General features: G+C 43.8%; 1 protein-coding gene and 1 non-coding gene across 3 annotated transcripts in view; one reads left to right on the top strand and one right to left on the bottom strand.

Annotated features, from left to right (window-relative positions):
• Positions 1–18,122, top strand: part of FGF14 (fibroblast growth factor 14) — a 432,965-nt gene that overhangs the window by 99,454 nt on the left and 315,389 nt on the right. The gene's annotated exons all lie outside the window — the stretch shown is intronic.
• Positions 4,949–5,086, bottom strand: LOC114814870. Its single transcript, XR_003762666.1, has one exon. It is a non-coding gene; the product is annotated as a small nucleolar RNA SNORA7 (small nucleolar RNA).

Here is an 18,122-nt window from a genome sequence, read left to right as displayed (position 1 = left end):
GGAAAGAGCACAGGCTCGGGAGTCAGAGGTCATGGGTTCTAATCCTGACTCTCGTAATATCCCGGCTAGACTACTGTGTCAGCCTTCTCTCTGATCTCCCTTCCTCCTCTCTCGCCCCACTCCAGTCTGTTCTTCACTCTGCTGCCCGACTCATCTTCCTGCAGAAATGCTCTGGGCATGTCACTCCCCTTCTTAAAAATCTCCAGTGGTTGCCTATCAACCTCTGCACAAAACAAAAACTTCTCACTCTAGGCTTCAAGGCTCTCCATCACCTTCCCCCCTCCTACCTCTCCTCCCTTCTCTCTTTCTACCACCCACCCCGCACGCTCTGCTCCTCGGCTGCCCACCTCCTCACCGTCCCTTGCTCTCGCCTATCCCGCCGTCGACCCCTGGGCCACGTCCTCCCGCGGGCCCTGAAAGCCCTCCCTTCTCACCTCCGCCAAACTGATTCTCTTCCCCTCTTCAAATCCCTACTTAAAGCTCAACTCCTCCAAGAGGCCTTCCCAGACTGAGCTCCCCCCTTTTCCCTCTGCTCCCTCTACCCACCCCTCACCTCCCACAGCTAAACCCTCTTTTCCCCCTTTCCCTCTGCTCCTCCACCTCTCCCTTCCCATCCCCACAGCACTGTACTCGTCCGCTCAACTGTATATATCTTCATTACCCTATTTATTTTGTTAATGAATTGTACATCGCCTTGATTCTATTTAGTTGCCATTGTTTTTACGAGATGTTCTTCCCCTTGACGCTGTTTAGTGCCATTGTTCTTGTCTGTCCGTCTCCCCCGATTAGACTGTAAGCCCGTCAAACGGCAGGGACTGTCTCTATCTGTTGCTGACTTATTCATCCCAAGTGCTTAGTACAGTGCTCTTCACATAGTAAGCGCTCAATCAATACTATTGAATGAATGAATGACTCCGCCACTAATCAGCCATGTAATTTTGGGCAAGTTACTTAACTTCTCTATGCCTCAATTACCTCATCTGTAAAATGGGGATTAAAACCGTGACCCCCACCTGGGACAACCTGATTGCTTTGTATCTACTCCAGTGCTTAGAACAGTGCTTGGCACATAGTGCTTAATAAATACTGTAATTATTATTATATTATTATTGTCTACCAACTCTTATGTTGTACTTTCTCAAGTGCTTTATACAGTGGTCTGCACACAATAAATGTTCAATAAATATGATTGAATCCTCTAGGCCCTATTGCTTCCCTCTAGTTTCAATCATATTTCTTGAGCTCTTAGTATATGCAGAACACTGTACTAAGCGCTTGGAATATACAATTCGGCAACAGATAGAGACAATCCCTGCCCAATGAGGGGCTCATTTCTTACTTTGCTTTTACCTGACCATGACTTTGAGATGCCAAGTGATAGCAGCAATGCCTAATGGATAGAACATGGCCCTTGGAGTCAGAGGACCTGGGTTCTACTTCTGGTCACGTTAGGCGCTTGCAGACAAGTAACTTCTCTGTGCCTCAGTTACCTCATCTGGCAAATGGAGCACAGGAAAGTTAAGCAACTTGCCCAAGGTCACACAGCAGAAATATTGCAGAATTGAGATCAGAACTGTGGTTCTCTGACTTTCAGGCCATGCTCCTTCTACTAGGCCATACTGCTTCTCTGTGTTTAAGCCAAAGGAAACTTTGCAGCATTATCTTAATGAGAGAACCTGGTAAATATTATTTGCATTAAAATTCATTGAGGTGAAACATAGCTTAAAAGAAAGCAATTTTAATGGGGATTGTGGTACACAGTTATCACTAAGGAAATGTATTTTTATGTGGAAAATACAAGGGCTTTATGTCATTAGTCACTGGAAGAGAAAGGTTGATGAAACATTAGAACATCAAATATAGTCAATTAGGTCTTAATGGGACCAGGTCAAAGAATTCCACACCACTAGTAATTCTTCTTACAAGTCAGTTTTTCTTTAGAGATTCTTGATTTGGTTAGTGATCTTGGAATTGCATGTCATAGCCGAAAAGCAAAAAGTAATGCGTTTCACAGGTTGTAATGATTTGGAATAAAGTATGCTCACCTTACTCCATCAATCATTTTTTCACAAACAGCTTCCAAAAATAAACCTTTATAGAACCCATCCAAGAAATAACTGTGAACCGAAATGAACTGTTTGGAAAACTATTTGAAGCTCTTCTGTAGTCAGTTTTTCTAGGGCACAGGAAATATTCCTTGGTTTTCACCTCTTAGGTCTGCCCTTGATAGAAGTGCCTATCTCATGATGGGCGGGACGGGTGGGGGGGGGAGGAAATACCTTTTTCAGATGAAGGCATTTTGTAATGGAATAGTCTAATGGAAGATCATGTTATGCTTCTTTCCTTTGCTCTGATCTTCAATTTTGAGATGAAGACTAAAGAAGACGCTGTAAAAATAGTGACCTGAGCCAAGTTCAGAAAGTTTCCAAGCAGTTCTACATCCATCCTGACCAGAATCATCGTTTTGGTATTTGTTAAGCACTTACTATGTTCAGAGCACTGTTCTAAGTGCTGGGGTAGGTACAGGGTAATCAGGTTGTCCCACGTGAGGCTCACAGTTAATCCCCATTTTCCAGATGAGGTAACTGAGCCACAGAGAAGTTAAGTGACTTGCCCACAGTCACACAACTGACAAGTGGCTGAGCTGGAATTCAAACCCATGACCTCTGACTCCCAAGACTGGGCTCCTTCCGCTGAGCCACGCTGCATCTCTATCTTGAAACTGATCCAAATCCAAAGATGATCTAGTCCGGGGTGGGCAATTCTGGGGGGGCCGATCGGACAAAGGCCAAATTTTAAAACCCTCTCAGGGCCGCTGGTCGTGATTAAAGGGGGGAGACAGCAGGTGCTAAGCAGTTGTATCTGGTCCCACAGCTACTCCGCCCTGACCAGAGCCTGCTGTGACTGCACTCTGGTGATCAAACAGATTGCACTGAGAAAGCAGTGTGATGTAGTGGGAAGAACATAGGTCTGGGACTCAAAGGGCCTGGGTTCTAATCCTCACTCTTCCCCTTGCCGGCCGTGTGCCGGGTAAGTCAGTTAACGCTCCGTGCCCCAGTTTCTTCATCTGTAAAATGGGGATTCAGTGCCTGCTTTTCCACCCAACCCTTAAACTGTGAGCCCCATGAGGGACGGGGACTGTTTCCATTCATCTTATATCGTATACTAATAATAAATGTGGTGTTTAAGTGCTTACTATGTGCTAAGCACTGTACTAAACACTGGGGTGGATACAAGATTAATGGGACCTACATAGGACTAGCATTCCTATGTACAGATTATTGAATCCCCATTTTACAATTGAAGAAAGGCACAGAAAAGTTAAGGAACTTGCCCGGAGTCACTCAGCAAATAAGTGGCAGAGTTAGAATTAGAACCCAGGTCCTCTGACTTGCAGGCCCCTTCTCTTTTCATTAGGCCACACTGCTTCTACCACAGCACTTAGTAGAGTGCTTGGCACACAGTAAGAGTTTACAAACTAATTATTATTTTTATCATTTACTATAAACAAAGTCAGTCCAGACCATGACTTTCTCCTGACCCACTCTCACTTTTATGACTACAAGGTTGCTCTCTGCCATTTTTATTCATTTATTTCACATTCCTTTGAACCCTTTTCAAAAAGGGGTAAATAAGTAAAACCTTTTCACTGCAGGAGCAGCTGCTTCAGTTAGGAGAAAATGGCCATCGTTAAGCCACAGTATTAGTGGAGAATTAGTAATACGCTACAGGCTATATAGGATTAAGCTTGGTGCCAGCATTTTGAGTTTGTGGTATAAAATAGCTGGCAGGATAGAAACATAAGGAATTGATGTGAGTAAAGTTGGAATTAGTAATAATGATGGCATTTAAGTGCTTACTATGTGCAAAGCACTGTTCTAAGCGTTGGATAAAACTGGGTTCACGTGACTCATGACTGGGTGACAGTCATTAAGACTATCAAAGCTCTCACTCAGCAGGAGGGGACACATGGGAACGGGGACCTGGCAGGGAATTGCAATAATTCTGGAGCAAGGGATGGGGAAGGGACAGCCCCCCCCCCCCCCCGGAAATAGCTCCAGGTTCAAGATTTGAATAGACTCCTGTATAACCATTATATCATAGGAAGCAGTGTGGCCTAGTGGATAGAGCACGGACCTGGGAGTCAGAAGGACCTGGGTTCTTATCGTGGCTCTGCCACTTGTCTGTGGTGTGATCTTGGACAAGTCACTTCACTTCTCTGTGTCATCTCATCTATAAAATGGGGATTAAGAATGGGCCTCATGTGGGACAGGGACTGTGTCCAACCTGATTAGCTTGTTTCTAACCCAGCTTTTATAACAGTGCTTGACGCATAGTAAGCACTTAACAAATACTATTATTATTATTATCATTATTATTATTATTATGCCATTATCATCATTATGATTGTTTACACTGTGTGTGTTTGCAGGCAGTGTGATGTAATCATGTCAACCATCACACTGCCTGCACACACACACACAGTGTAAATGTAATAATAATGGTATAATAACCATCACACTGCCTGCACACACACACACACACAGTGTAAATGTAGTAATAATGATAATGGTATAATAATAGAAGAGGTGGGTGACTCTCTCCTTCCTCAGGGTGGTGAAGTATTTGAAGCCAGCCCTGGGGATGGAAGCCTCATGCCTTCCCCAACCCACAGCACAGGTGTATATATCTTTACGTTACATATTACAAATTGCTTATTGCATTATTAATTCTTGTATTACGCCATTGAGTCGTCTTGGACCCATAGCGACACCAAGCTCGCATCTCTCCCAGAACACCTCACCTCCATCTGCAATCATTCCAGTAGTGTAGGTTTTTTGATTTAAAAAAAAATACAGAAGTGGTTTACCTCCTTCCGTGCAGTAAACTTGAGTCTTTGCCCTTGATTGTCTCCCATGCCGCTGCTCTACAGCACAGGTGAGTTTTGACTTGTAGCAGATTGTTTTCCACTCCCTAGCCATTGCCCAAGCTAGGAATGGAATAGATATGCCTCTGCCTGACTCTTTCTCCTGTAGTCAAGAATGGTAGAGTAGTGGAAACTCTCCAGATATGACCCTGAGAGGGGGCATTACTCATTCCTTATTGCAATACACTATATTATAAATTATTCATACTGATGTCTGTATCCCCCTCTAGACTGTAAGCTCGCTATGGTCAGGGATCAAATCTGCTAATTCTTGTATACTCTCAAATGCTTAGTAGAGTGCTCTGCACATAGTAAATGCTTAATAAATATCACTGACTGCAAGGGAAATGGCGGGGAGAAATCAATCCTAAATAGCTTTCAAGGAAGCCCAGTGGTCTCAGGAGACGTTTCTCTCAATCAGTGGTGGTAATAATAATAATATTGGTATTTAAGTGCTTACTATGTGCAGAGCACTGTTCTAAGAACTGGGGTAGATACAGGGTCATTAGGTTGTCCCTCGTGAGGCTCCCAGTCTCAATCCCATTTTACAGATGAGGTAACTGAGGCACAGAGAAGTGAAGTGACGCGCACAGTCACACAGCTGACAAGTGGCAGAGGTGGGATTATTTATCGAGTACTGCATTGAGCGATGGGAGAGTACAATACAACAAAGTTGGTAGACAAGTTCCCTGTCTGCCAAGAGTGTACTTAAAGGGGTAGACGGACATTACTGTAAAGAAATTAGGATATGAGCATAAATGCTGTGGAGGTGAGGTAAAGAGTGTAAACTTGTTATGGGCAGATAAGATTTCTGCTAATTCTACTGTACTCTCCGAACTGCCTGGTACGGTGCTTTGCATATAGTAAGCCCTCAATTCTAATGACTGCAAATCCACATGCAATCCAATCTCTTCCCTGAGGAAAATAAATTTTTTCAAGGTAGAATCAACATCAAAACAATGTCATTTTGCTTCCAAGTCTTCTCAGAGTTCTTTAGGTGGGCTATTGGTATATGGGCAATGCTGTCCTGATAAAGGGGTCAGAAAAAAAATAATTTGGTATTTGTAAAGTACTTTGTGTCAAGCACTGTATTTAGTGCTCAGGTATATTAAAGAATATCAGGTTGGGCACAATTCCTGTCCCGCAGTCTGAGAAACAGATATCGAATCTCCATTTTACAGATGAGGAAACTGAAGCACAGAGAAGAATAATAACTTGCCCAAGACCATACATCAGTCCAAGTGGTGGAGTAGAGTTTAGAAACAGGTTGTCTGACTTCCAGGACTGTGCTTTTCCCACAAGGCTACCTGGCTTCTCAAAAAAGATTCATTTCAAATAAGGTCTACTATATTTCCATGGACAAGGTGTGTAAATGTGCTAGAGATTTCTTTCTATCTCTTACTCATGGATTAGAATCTCACTGTGAGCAAGATAATCCCCAAAGCAAAGGGAATCTCTGTTACTACACTAGCAATTGGGCTCAGTTCCTCAAAATAAACTTTTGTCTTAATTCTTTTTAGTCTATCACATAAACCCATCCCCATTAACACTGGAATAGGTTCTTGGAAAAAGCAACTGACAAGTATCAGTCTCCTTCTTATTGTGTCCTCTCCTAGGTGCCATTCACAGGTTTCCATTGCTCTCTATCAGCAGAAACTTTGCTCTTCCTTTTTTAATTTGTTTTATATAATTTAGGAGCAAAGACCATAAAAAATAGAAACAGTCCTATAAGCATATGGTGCAGGTAGAGGACAAGGTGAACTGCAGAGTGTTAAATGGACAAGCAACCTCCCTGCCGGTGTCTTTGCAACGTTAATGCGTTCTTGATCATTTGGACATTTACATGTGGCTAGTCGGAATTATTTTCTAGAGCAGATGGTGCTAGGCCTTCTGTGTTTGATTTATTTTTGCTTTCGCGTTACTACTGTTTGCATTTAATCATTTTGCTCGAAAATTAGTTGAACAGATTCTTCACAGCCGAAAAAAACGTGGAGGTTCTGGCCTCCAAAATGAGAAATAAAGTTGCCTTGAACTCTATACATCTGTGTCTGAGAGAACTAAATACCATGAATCCCACCTTTAGATGATCACCTCTATCCTGATGAATTTTCTGACTTCTGACCTATTTCCACTAAGTGTAAAAAACTTTGCAAGTGAATCACATAGAGAAACCTCCGCTTTCAGGATGGAACAAATATTAAGTATGCCTGGAAGGGGCAGATAGAATAAGGATGGATTTTAGGGCCCCAAGAGATGTTTGTATGGGAGCCTCACTATCTCTTTGGACTGTTATAGCAGTAGTCAATCAATCATACTTAAGTGTTTACTATTTGTAGAGCACTATACCAAGCTCTGGGGAGAGTATAATAAAAGATAATTAGGGTCACATTCCCTGCCCTTAATGAGTTAACAGTTCAGAGGGGGAGACAGACATCAAATATAAATAAGTAATTTATAACAACTTTAAAGATATACAAAGGTTCTGTGGGGTTGGGGCGAATGTCAAAGGTCACAGATTGAAGTGCATGACTATGCAGAAGAAAGAGCAAGGAAATGAGGGTTTAATTAGGGAAGGCCTCTTGGAGATGTTAACTTAATAATAATGTTCTGAAGGTGGATGAGGGTGGTGGTTCGGTGTAAATGAGGGAGCGGGAATTCCAGGCTAGGGGGAAGATGTGGGAAAGGGGTTGGTGGCAAGAGATGAGACTGTGGGATAGTGAATAAGCTGGTGCTAGAGGAGAGGAGCGTGCAGGCTGAGCTGTAGTAGATTGGTGAGGTAAGATGGAGATGGCTTAAAATTGAGTGTTTTAAAGGCCATGATAAGGAGTTGCTGGTTGATGCGGAGGAGGATGGGCAACTATTAGAGGTTCTCAAGGAGTGGGGAGACATGAACCAAACTTTTATGACAAATGATTCATTCATAAGAGTGAAGTATGGATTGGAGCATGAAGACAGGATGCTGAGAGGTCAGCAACGAGACAGATGTAGTAGAGGTGAAATATAACTTCTTGGATCAGTATGGTAGCTGTTTGGATGGAAAGGAAATGCTGAGAAGATAGCCTCGACGGGATTTGGTGGTAGCTCGAATTTATGGGTGGAATGGTACTGGAAACATTGGTATGTATTAGTGGGTTCCAGGAGTGCAGCATTAGAGAGAGAGAGAGAGAGAGAGAGGGATAATCAAGGCCCTGCTTCCATTTCCAGTCTTTGACCCCCAATCAATCAGAAAAGCAATAGGACTTATTGAGTCTCTTCAGGGTCCAGAGTATTGTATTAAGTGGTTGGGGAAAGTGTAGTCACTGCTCTAAAGGAGCTGAAAGTTTAGCAGGGATGACAAACAAACAAATTCCAGATGGGGGGTGATTAATGGAACATTAAAAATATGTGCATAAGTGCTACAGCCATTGAGGTAACTGAAGTGCTTAGGTGACAAAGATGGATACAAGTGGCAGCTGACGCTAGAAAGTGAACATAACAGAGATTATTGTAGATGGCCTCCTGCAGAAGATGTCATCTCAGAAGGGCTTTGAAGATGGGGAGAGTTGGTGTCTTTTGGGTATGAAAGCAGGAGTTCCAGGTGGAGAGGAAGGTCTTTAGTGGGTAAGATAAGGAAGTCCAGTGAGTAGGTGAACTTAGAGAAACAAAGGGGGTGGGCCAGGAAGGAGAGGGAATATGTAGGAAGGAGAGAGATGATTGAGTGCTTTAAAGTCAAAGATCAGTAGGCTCTGATGCGGAGAGGCAATGAGCAACTGCTGGAAGTTCTCGGAGGGGACAAATACTTTTAAATATGACACTTAAAAAAAAAATGATCTGGGCACTAGAGTGATATGTAGACTGGAGGGGGAGGTCTTGGAGGCCGAGCGGTCTGCATAGAGGCTATTGCGTCAGTCCAGATAGGATGTGGCAGCTACCTCGATCTTCTGTCACCACTGACCCCTTTACCAACATTTTCCCTCTGGCCTGTTCGTTTCTCCCGCTTCATATGATACAGATCATCAGACAGGTCATCTTAAAATCATGTCTCCATGAGGACTTTCCCGCCATCTTATTCCTACTTTTTCTCCCTTCTGCATCTCCCATAAACTTGGATCTGTACGCCTTAACTACTTGGGCCCCGGCTCTTAAGTACATATCCTTATATGCTGCTGCTTCGCCAAACTGTAACTTATCTTAATGTCCATCTCCCTCACTAGACTGTGAGCTCCTTGAGGGCAGAAAACTTGTCTACCAACTCCATTGTACCCGCCCAAGTGCTTAGTACAGTGCTGTGCCCTCAGTAAGTAATCAGTCGTATTGATCGTTTACTGCTTGCAGAGCACAGTTGTAGGCACTTGAGTGAATACAACGGACACATTCTCTGCCCAGAGCGACCTTACAGTCCAGAAAACTCAAATACCACTGAAAGTGCCCGATTGAGCTTGGTCACAGCCTCTGTCATCACCCTAATCAAACCCAAGGTCCCTGCTGTTCTCTAGAGAAGCAGCAAGGCTCAGTGGAAAGAACCCGGGCTTGGGAGCCAGAGGTCATGGGTTCGAATCCCGGCTCTGTCACTTGTCAGCTGTGTGACTTTGGGCAAGTCACTTCACTGTGCCTCAGTTACCTCATCTATAAAATGGGGATTAAGACTGGGAGCCCCATGTGGGACAACCTGATCACCCTGTATCTACCCCAGTGCAAAGAACAGTGCTCTGCACCTAGTAAGTGCTTAACAAATACCAACATTATTATTATTATCTCCTAGAGTCGTCCAGCTCCTATCCCACGTCAAGCCTTAGATTATATGGCCCCTGTGTTTTACCAGGCCTGAACTTTGGAAGCCATGGACAAATCAAACCTTGGTGCCTGGGCAGGGCCTGGGGTCAGATGGGTCAATTACGTTCTTTCCGGTTTACCCAAGGCTCTGGAGATTTGCTGCAATGAGGTAGGAAACCACGGGAGATACCAGGAATGGCTATCTCTTCATTCAGAGGATAGCAGCATCTCCATGGTTCTAGGCTGAATTTTAACAGGTATATTTGGGGAGAAGAGGAAACTGGGATTTTTAAAGTAGGAAAAGGTGAACAAGATTGTCAATTGCTGGAAAACAGGGACTACTGAATGTCTACTTCACAAAATCATTATGGGTTTGGTAAGGTAATTCAGGTTTTTCCATATTTTTCCATATTAAAAAATAGACAGGTTGGAATAATAGCAATTCCCTTAAAGCTACCAAGGTCCAATCAATATCCAACCAGATGATTACCAGAGTCTCTTGCCAGTTGCTAAAATTCACTCATGAATTGGCTGGACTCTGAACACAGTATCAATTCTACAGGTAATTACAAAGTTTTATATACATATATACACCACCTAAGTCACTATGAATTGCATGCCTTTCTATCTAATACTTGAAAGGTAAATTATACAGTGCTGGAGATGTCTTGGGAAATACACAGTACAAATCAAGGATTTTAACAGTCTTCCTTGGAAATGGATGTAGTTTTGTGGGTTTTTTTGTTTTTTAAACCAGCAGTGGAGTAACCTATTCAGAGCTGTAGCATTTTGTTTTGATGAGTTGAGGGAAATATAAATATCTAAAGGTTTCACATTGTAAATATGTCAGCAATTTGCCAAGCACTGAGAGAGTCTTTGTGTAAGCATTTCAGAGCTCAGTGATGATAACCTAACAGGATTTTAGTTCTTCGCTCTGGCAGATAGGTTGTTAGCGGTTCATGTAAAAAGCAAGCTCTAAGCATGTTTCATTTATGGCAGCAGATTGCCCTGGACAAATTCTATTGGTGGTGAGGAATCAAATGTTTCAGGATCCTATCCTCTTATAAAATTCATTTGTCTAAAATATTTAGCCCTTTGCTTCCTCAGAAGTTTATGGGTGGGGAGCTAGGATCACAGCAGTTTAAAATTATATAAATTGAAAGCATCAATGATCATATTTAGCACCTGTACTAAATTCACATAATAAGTACTTACTATTCATTCAGTTGTATTTATTGACCTCTTACTGTACTATGCGCTTGGGAAGTTCAATTCAGCAACGGAGACAATCCCTACCCAACAAGGGGCTTACTATATGCCAAGGACTGTTCTAAGCGCTGGGGGGGATATAAGGTAATCAGGTTGTCCCACGTGAGGCTCACAGTCTTAATCCCCATTTTACGGATGAGGGAATTGGGGCACAGAGAAGTTAAGTGACTTACCCAAAGTCACACAGCTGACAAGTGGTAGAGCGGGGTTTAGAACCCATGACCTCTTACTCCCAAGCCTATGCTCTTTCCAATGAGCCACGCTGCTTCTCAATCCAAGGATTTTCAACTATTTTGATTCCCTAGTAGGGGAGCTGGTTGGTATCTTCTAAGTTGGACTGTTCAATTTGTAGTTATTCCTCTACTTTATAGTTGTTTTATTCTTGATCACTGGAAGGAGATGGCATTTGATCTTTGATTTAGTTTTGATTTAGTGTATATTATTTACTGTTCTCTACCTTTTGTAGTTACAGAATAATTTAGAGAAGACTTACAATTCCAACTCCTCAGAGCCACTGGTCTGCCATGTGATCTTGGGGAAGTCGCTTAGCTTCTATGTGCCTTAACTGTTTCATCTGTAAAATAGCAATGGAGTCCTCCTCCCTCCTCTGTAGACTGTGAGCCCCATGTGGGACAGGGACTGTGTTTATCTTCTATGTATCCCAGTGCTTAATACAGAGCTTGGCACATAGTGCTTAACGAGTACCATTTTTGAAAAATGTAGGTTTTCCTTGTTAGCGATGGGAGTAGGTTCCTGGAAGTAGCTTTGGATGGTAAGACTGAAGGCTAAAGGAATGGAGGTAGGACTGTCTGACTTCGATTACATGGAAGGTTTGTAGAAAATCAAATAGGCATTTTAAGGCTTTTTCAAGCAAGCAGTGCTCCATATTGGCAACAGTAAACTTTAAGCAGTTACTGTTCAGCTCCCTGTGTAACACTAATGAACTGCTGACACAGTGAGATCCCAGTTGTAGCTTATTTGAAATGACAGGAAAACTGTCCCTGGAAAACTCAGGTTACTCAAAGATTATTCGGTTACTCAAAGATTATTCTATGGTAGTCAAAATAGCATTCACAAAATTGTGTAGGGAGAGGCAGCATGGACTTTGGAAAACCATGGTGGGCAAGAGAAATGTGCACCTAAGATGTAAAGGGATACCTTTGGTTGTATGAAAGTATAAGCAAGAGAAGATGTCAGTCACGAGCCAAAGGCTGATTAGCTGATGCTAGTGTGACACATCTGGGTTTGTTCGGATAATGAGTCATTAAAGAATAATGCATGAAAAATGTCTCATTTTGCTAGAAAAAGTATGCCGTTTCTGAAAAGACAGGTTTTGCAGCTGAAATGTTGGCAGTACCCACAGGATAGACCCCCAACATCCATGCTTCCACAATCCTAGGCACCTAAACACTGATATCCTTCCCTATCAGCATAGTACCAGCCATTAGAGTGCCTGTGTTTCTGTTTTTTCCATTTAAAAAGGAAATGGGTGCTGTTCCTGGCCTCATATGTTTTAAGCATATTTTCATTTCTCTTTTTTTTTTTTTGATGTTGTCGTTCAAGTATTACAGAAGCATTTTTCAATAGGGATAGGGGAGTTCCTTTAGCAATTCAACAATTGCCACATACTAACAATGAAGGATGTTGTAGTTCCTATTTCAAAAGTCAGGAATTTTAATATTTAGTGAGGTGGCATTTTCTATTAACATGTATTAATAGATTTTAAAAAGTCTTCATATACGTGTAAAATAAAGATAAACCATTTGTGTGGTAATGATGCTATTTAAGTGCTTACTATGTGCCAAGCACTATTCTAAACACTGGGGTAGATATAAGGTTATCAACTTGCCCCATGTGGGGCTCACAGTCTTAATCCCCATTTTACAGATGGGGTAACTGAGGCACAGAGAAGTTAAGTGACTCGCACAAAGTCACCCAGCAGGCAAGTGGCAGAGCTGGGTTTAGAACTCGCATCCTCTGACTCCCAAATCTGTGCTCTTTCCACCAAGCCACATTTTCAGATTGATCAGGTGGATTTAACTTGGGCGCACAACATTTTCAGGCTATTTCCACAAGACAATTGTGAACATTTTGCTGAGATTGCAACAGGGTTGGTTTGAAAATTAAAGTCCTTAACCCAGTGGTGGATTTATTTTTAGCTAATCAGGCCAAGGTCTAGAGAGGCAATTTTACCCTTCAGCCTCATACACAATTGTAAATTCTGCTCCTTTCCCCTACTCATAATTTGTCAGTGTCTATCTTCCCCCTAGACAGTAAACCCTTTGAGAGCAGGGATAATGTCTATCTACTCTACTGTACAGTGTGCTCAGTGTATTATAGATCTGTACGTCTAGTCTGGCAGGCACCGCCCAGTGGATCCTGTGATTGTTTTGGGCCACTTTTAGTTAAAAGGGGTGATGGATTTGCCAAATGTGAGCAGCGTTTTACAGCCACTGTTATGGTCAGTTGAGGTGAGGAAGCTCCGATCCTACTCCAAGGAGGCTAGATCAAGGTAAGAAAAAGGAACTCTAATGCAAAAACTCCAGGTTGTGTGAACAAAGTCAGCACATCCCACTCTTCCTAACCAAAACAGTCCCAGATCAGAAGAGGATGCTCAATGAAATTCTCACCTTTTGCTAATCCATGATAAATGGCTCCAGCTAGTGTTCCCCAAGAATACCAGGTTAAAATGCTCCACCCTCCCTTATCTCTTAGGCTTTGTCCCTGGAGGATTTAGAGTAATCGAGTTAGGAAGAAAGAGAGTTTGCCAATTGTCACTATTCCTCCCCTTTGTCCTAAGTCAGCATGCTCTACTGATGATGATATTTACTCTGAATGTATGGATATTGAAATCAGAATCTTAAATTCCCTTTAGCATGAAGTCGAGATTTTGTAAGCAATAACAGAAATTATACAAATGGAGCATAGTGGGAAGATCTTGATCTGGGCCTGGGAGTCAGAGGACCTGGTTTCCAATTTGGGCTCTGCCATTTGCCTGCAGTGTGACTTACTGAACTCTTAGGCTTGTCATGTCCTGCCATGATGGGCTCAGGGCTGGAATAAGAAGGTCCAGTAGGCCCATCAGGGCTGTTTGTGGAAAGGAAATTGCATAAATTCTACCAGATTGCCTCCATTTACTCTCCAAGCCCTTAAAGTGCTCTGCACACAGTAAGCACTCTAAGTACGATCGAATGAATGAATCTGTGGGTATCGCTGTAAGAGATTCATCCAAATGGGGCTGGATAGTACATATGCCTAGTTCACTGTTTCTGCAGGTACACTGGAATATCTTTACACTTAGTATGGTCCCTTTAGCGAGAGAAGTGTTTTTGTGATTTTCGATTTCAATTATCACCTTTCTTAGAGCACCATATTTGAGATTAGCTCAGATGTGTCTTTCTGATCCTTGTTTGTCTCCTGGGTGTACTCTTTGAAGTTTTCAGGTGTGCAAATTGATGCATCTCAACCAAAAATCAGAACTCCTAGTGCCCTCAGTATTGCCCACAGAAAGACTGCTTGTCAGTTAGGAGGCAGTATCAGAGAATTTAGAGCAATCACATCACTATGAGGAGCACATCCTTTTCAGGAATTGAAGGTTTGGCAGACCCCTGAGGAGAGTAACCTGACTCACCTCACCAGAAACAGAATGGGACGTTGGAGCAGGAAAGTCTCACCCCATCTCCTCCTCAGAACTGCCATTTGGCAAACCCTTCTGTTTGTTTCTCATCTGTGTAACAGAGGAAATGATAGTGAATGATTTTACCGGGATGATCTGTGGGATAACTGTAGTTTAACGGCTAGAGCACGGGCCTGGAAACCGGAAGGATTATCGGTAATTTATTTATCTAGATATTAATGTCTGTCTCCCCTTCTAGACTGTGAGCTCATTTGGGGCTGGAACGTGTCTGTTGTACTCAGCGCACAGTAAGAGTTCAATAAATAAGATTAAATGAATGAAAAGGATTTGGGTTCTAATCCCAGCTCTGCCACTTGTCTGTAGTGTGATCTTCAGCAAGTTGCTTAACTTTGTGTCTCATCTGTCCTCCCCCTCCCCCATCTCTCACCCCCAATGATCTGGCCACCTATTTCCTCACGAAAATCAACACAATCAGGTCTGAGCTCCCCAAAGTCACTCCTCTGCCTCTCCCCTCCCCCCCACCAACCCTCTCCCTTACTTTCCCATCCTTCCCTGCAGTATCCTCAGAGGAGATCTCCTCCCTCCTTGCAAGTGCCACCCCCTCCACCTGCGCCTCGGACCCCATTCCCTCTCACCTTCTTAAAACCATCGCCCCTGCCCTCCTACCTTCCTTAACTTCTATTTTTAACCACTCAATCTCTAATGGCTCCTTCCCCGCTGCCTTCAAACATGCCCACGTCTCCCCCATCCTAAAAAAACCCGCTCTTGACCCCACTTCCCCCTCCAGTTATCGCCCTATCTCCCTACTACCCTTCCTTTCCAAAATCCTAGAATGAGTCATCTACAATCGATGCTTAGAATTCCTTAACTCCTGTTCTCTCCTAGACCCCCTCCAATCTGGCTTCCGTCCCCTCCACTCTACCGAGACTGCTCTCTCTAAGGTCACCCGTGACCTCCTTCTTGCCAAATCCAATGGCTCCTACTCCATTCTGATCCTCCTTGACCTCTCTGCTGCCTTTGACACTGTCGACTATCCCCTCCTCCTCCATACCTTATCTCACCTTGGCTTCACGGACTCCATCCTCTCCCGGTTCTCCTCTTACCTCTCTGGCCGGTCATTCTCGGTCTCCTTCGCTGGCGCTTCCTCCCCCTCCCATCCTTTAACTGTTGGAGTTCCTCAAGGGTCAGTTCTTGGCCCTCTTCTGTTCTCCATTTACACTCACTCCCTCGGTGAACTCATTCGCTCTCACGGCTTTGACTACCATCTCTACGCAGATGACACGCAAATCTACATCTCCGCCCCTGTCCTCTCTCCCTCCCTTCAGGCTCGCATCTCCTCCCGCCTCCAGGACGTCTCCACCTGGATGTCTGCCCGCCACCTAAAACTCAACATGAGCGAGACTGAGCTCCTCATCTTCCCTCCCAAACCCGGTCCTCTCCCAGACTTCTCTATCACCGTGGATGGCACGACCATCCTTCCCGTCTCTCGGGCCCGCAATCTCGGTGTCATCCTTGACTCGTCTCTCTCGTTCACCCCACACATCGTATCCGTTACCAAGACCTGCCAGTTTCACCTCTACAATATCGCCAAGATCCGCCCTTTCCTCTCCACCCAAACGGCTACCTTACTGCTACAGGCTCTCGTTATATCCCGGCTAGACTACTGTGTCAGCCTCCTCTCTGACCTCCCTTCCTCCTCTCTCGCCCTGCTCCAGTCTATTCTTCACTCCGCTGCCCGGCTCATCTTCCTGCAGAAACGATCTGGGCATGTCACTCCCCTTCTTCAACAACTCCAGTGGTTGCCTATCAACCTCCGCTCCAAACAAAAACTCCTCACTCTAGGCTTCGAGGCTCTCCATCACCTTGCCCCTTCCTACCTCTCCTCCCTTCTCTCTTTCTACCGCCCACCCCGCACGCTCCGCTCCTCTGCCGCCCACCTCCTCACCGTCCCTCGATCTCGCCTATCCCGCTGTCGACCCCTGGGCCACGTCCTCCCGCGGTCCTGGAACGCCCTCCCTCCTCACCTCCGCCAAACTGATTCTCTTTCCCTCTTCAAAACCCTACTTAAAACTCACCTCCTCCAAGAGGCCTTCCCAGACTGAGCTCCTCTTCTCCCTCTACTCCCTCTGCCACCCCCCCTTTACCTCTCCGCAGCTAAACCCCCTTTTTCCCCTTTTCCCTCTGCTCCTCCACCTCTCCCTTCCCATCCCCACAGCACTGTACTTGTCTGCTCAACTGTATATATTTTCATTACCCTATTTATTTTGCTAATGAATTGTACATCGCCTTGATTCTATTTAGTTGCCATTGTTTTTACGAGATGTTCTTCCCCTTGACTCTATTTATTGCCATTGTTCTTGTCTGTCCGTCTCCCCCGATTAGACTGTAAGCCCGTCAAACGGCAGGGACCGTCTCGATCTGTTGCCGACTTGTTCATCCCAAGCGCTTAGTACAGTGCTCTGCACATAGTAAGCGCTCAATAAATACTATTGAATGAATGAAAACGGGGATTAAGACTGTGAGCCCATCGTGTGACAGGGACTGAATCCAACCTGATTAGCTTGTATCTACCCCAGCGTTTAAAACAGTGCTTGGCCTATAGTAAGCACTTAACTAATTTTTTTTTTTAAAAAGCTTTGAAAGCACAAGCAGGTTCTAGAAATGAAAAAAGATATACATCTCATTTCCAGCATTGGAACTGAGATTGAAATTTGACCACTGGAATCAAAATGGCCCAGTACAAAGCTGCATGACCTAGTGGAAAAAAGAATGGGCCTGGGAGTTTTAATCCCACCTCTGCCACTTGCCTACTAGATGACCTGGGGCAGGTCACTTTTTGATGCCTCAATTTTCTCACCTGTAAAATGGGTATTCAGTACCTATTTTCTTCTGTCAAAACTGTGAGCCCCATGTGGGACAAGGAATGTCACACCTCATTATTTTATATCTACCCCAGTGCTTGGTAAAGAGTAAGAGCTTAATTAGATATTTATTAAAGATTGAGTTCCTGACTGGTTTCTGACCCTCCTGTGGGACAATCTGATTACCCTCTATCTACCCCATCACTTAGAACAGTGCTGGGCACAAAGTAAGCACTTTATAAATACCAATGTTATTATTATACTGAAGAACTTTTCCAGGTCCCATCTGTAAATATCCAGGAGTTAAAGTCATCACTCTGGGCCAGTGTGATCAGTGTGATTCAAAGCTTCTTTGCAATGAAAAGGTTTGGGTTCTTCAGTCTGGGAAGATGAAATTGGAATATGATTGAAGAGTGTAAAAAGGTAAGATATGGAAAACTCACTGTGGGCAGGGAACATTTCTACCAAATCTGTTAGCTTGTATTCTCCCAAGGGAATAGTACATTGCTCTGCACACAGCAATTGCTCAAATATGATTGTTTTGTCCCCATATCGAAGCACCAGGAACAGAGGATAAGTACTGACAGAGTCAAAATAAACAAAAGGAAACCCTTCATTCAGCAGATAGCCTGTTGTATTTTGCTTCCACAGGAAACTATTTCTGTTGAAAAATTTC

This window comes from Ornithorhynchus anatinus, chromosome 10, assembly GCF_004115215.2.
Source record: "Ornithorhynchus anatinus isolate Pmale09 chromosome 10, mOrnAna1.pri.v4, whole genome shotgun sequence".
NCBI lineage: Eukaryota > Metazoa > Chordata > Mammalia > Monotremata > Ornithorhynchidae > Ornithorhynchus > Ornithorhynchus anatinus.
This window is presented reverse-complemented; position numbering and strand designations above follow the sequence as displayed.